Source organism: Triticum dicoccoides, chromosome 6A (genome assembly GCF_002162155.2).
Source record: "Triticum dicoccoides isolate Atlit2015 ecotype Zavitan chromosome 6A, WEW_v2.0, whole genome shotgun sequence".
Classification (NCBI taxonomy): Eukaryota; Viridiplantae; Streptophyta; class Magnoliopsida; order Poales; family Poaceae; genus Triticum; species Triticum dicoccoides.
In genome coordinates, this window is record NC_041390.1 from 601950862 (window position 1) to 601953781 (window position 2920).

Sequence of the window (2920 nt, forward strand, 5' to 3'; positions counted from 1 at the left end):
CTTCCGGAACCTTTCCGGTGTCCGAACATAGTTGTCCAATATATCGATCTTTACGTCTCGACCATTTAGAGACTCCTCATCATGTCTGTGATCATATCCGGGGCTCCGAACTACCTTCGGTACATCAAAACACAAAAACTCATAATACCGATCGTCACCGAACTTTAAGCGTGCGGACCCTACGGGTTCAAGAACTATGTAGACATGACCGAGACACGTCTCTGGTCAATAAACAATAGCGGAACCTGGATGCTCATATTGGATCCCACATATTCTACGAAGATCTTTATCAGTCAAACGGCATAACAACATACGTTTCTCCCTTTTGTTGGGTTTCGTAGTAATTTCAAAAATTTTCCTACGCACACACAGGATCATGTGATGCATAGCAACGAGGGGAGAGTATTGTCTACGTACCCAACGTAGACCGACTGCGGAAGCGATGACACGACGTAGAGGAAGTAGTCGTACGTCTTCTCGATCCAACCGATCAAGTACCGAAACTACGGCACCTCCGAGTTCGAGCACACGTTCAGCTCGATGACGATCCCCGGACTCCGATCCAGCAAAGTGTCGGGGAAGAGTTTCGTCAGCACGATGGCATGGTGACGATCTTGATGAACTACAGCAGCAGGGCTTCGCCTAAACTCCGCTACAGTATTATCGAGGAATATGGTGGCAGGGGGCACCGCACACGGCTAAGGAATAGATCACGTGGATCAACTTGTGTCAACTTGTGTGTTTAGAGGTGCCCCTGCCTCCGTATATAAAGGAGGAGAGGAGGGGAGGCTGGCCGGCCAAGGGGGGGAGGCGCAGGAGAGTCCTACTCCCTCTGGGAGTAGGATTCCCCCTCCAATCCTAGTCCAACTAGGATTCCTCGGAGGGAAAAAGAGGAGGAGGGGGCCGGCCATCTCTCCTAGTCCTAATAGGACTAGGGGAAGGGGGGGGGGGGCGCAGCCCATCTAGGGCAGCCCCTTCTCTTTTGCACTAAGGCCCACTATGGCCCAAATAGCTCCCGGGGGGTTCCGGTAACCCTCCCGGTATTCCGGTAAAATCCCGATTTCACCCGGAACACTTCCGATATCCAAATATAGGCTTCCAATATATCAATCTTTACGTCTCGACCATTTTGAGACTCCTCGTCATGTCCGTGATCACATCCGGGACTCCGAACAACCTTCGGTACATCAAAATGCATAAACTCATAATATAACTGTCATCGTAACCTTAAGCGTGCGGACCCTACGGGTTCGAGAACAATGTAGACATGACCGAGACACGTCTCTGGTCAATAACCAATAGCGGGACCTGGATGCCCATATTGGCTCCTACATATTCTACGAAGATCTTTATCGGTCAGACCGCATAACAACATACGTTGTTCCCTTTGTCATCGGTATGTTACTTGCCCGAGATTCGATCGTCGGTATCCAATACCTTGTTCAATCTCGTTACCGGCAAGTCTCTTTACTCGTTCCGTAATACATCATCTCACAACTAACATATTAGTTGTAATGCTTGCAAGGCTTATGTGATGTGTATTACCGAGAGGGCCCAGAGATACCTCTCCGACAATCGGAGTGACAAATCCTAATCTCGAAATACGCCAACCCAACATCGACCATTGGAGACACCTGTAGTACTCCTTTATAATCACCCAGTTACGTTGTGACGTTTGGTAGTACCCAAAGTGTTCCTCCGGTAAACGGGAGTTGCATAATCTCATAGTCATAGGAACATGTATAAGTCATGAAGAAAGCAATAGCAACATACTAAATGATCGGGTGCTAAGCTAATGGAATGGGTCATGTCAATCAGATCATTCTGCTAATGATGTGACCTCGTTAATCAAATAACAACTCATTGTTCATGGTTAGGAAACATAACCATCTTTGATTAACGAGCTAGTCAAGTAGAGGCATACTAGTGACACTTTGTTTGTCTATGTATTCACACATGTATTATGTTTCCGGTAAATACAATTCTAGCATGAATAATAAACATTTATCATGATTATAAGGAAATAAATAATAACTTTATTATTGCCTCTAGGGCATATTTCCTTCAGTCTCCCACTTGCACTAGAGTCAATAATCTAGATTACACTGTAATGATTCTAACACCCATGGAGCCTTGGTGCTGATCATGTTTTGCTCGTGGAAGAGGCTTAGTCAATGGGTCTGCAACATTCAGATCCGTATGTATCTTGCAAATCTCTATGTCTCCCATCTGGACTAGATCCCGGATGGAGTTGAAGCGTCTCTTGATGTGTTTGGTCCTTTTGTGAAATCTGGATTCCTTTGCCAAGGCAATTGCACCAGTATTGTCACAAAAGATTTTCGTTGGACCCGATGCACTAGGTATGACACCTAGATCGGATATGAACTCCTTCATCCAGACTCCTTCATTTGCTGCTTCCGAAGCAGCTATGTATTCCGCTTCACATGTAGATCCCGCTACGACGCTTTGTTTAGAACTGCACCAACTGACAGCTCCACCGTTTAATGTAAACACGTATCCGGTTTGCGATTTAGAATCGTCCGGATCAGTGTCAAAGCTTGCATCAACGTAACCTTTTACGATGAGCTCTTTGTCACCTCCATATATGAGAAACATATCCTTAGTCCTTTTCAGGTATTTCAGGATGTTCTTGACCGCTGTCCAGTGATCCACTCCTGGATTACTTTGGTACCTCCCTGCTAAACTTATAGCAAGGCATACATTAGGTCTGGTACACAGCATTGCATACATGATAGATCCTATGGCTGATGCATAGGGAACATCTTTCATATTCTCTCTATCTTCTGCAGTGGTCGGGCATTGAGTCTTACTCAATTTCACACCTTGTAACACAGGCAAGAACCCTTTCTTCGCTTGATCCATTTTGAACTTCTTCAAAATTTTGTCAAGGTATGTGCTT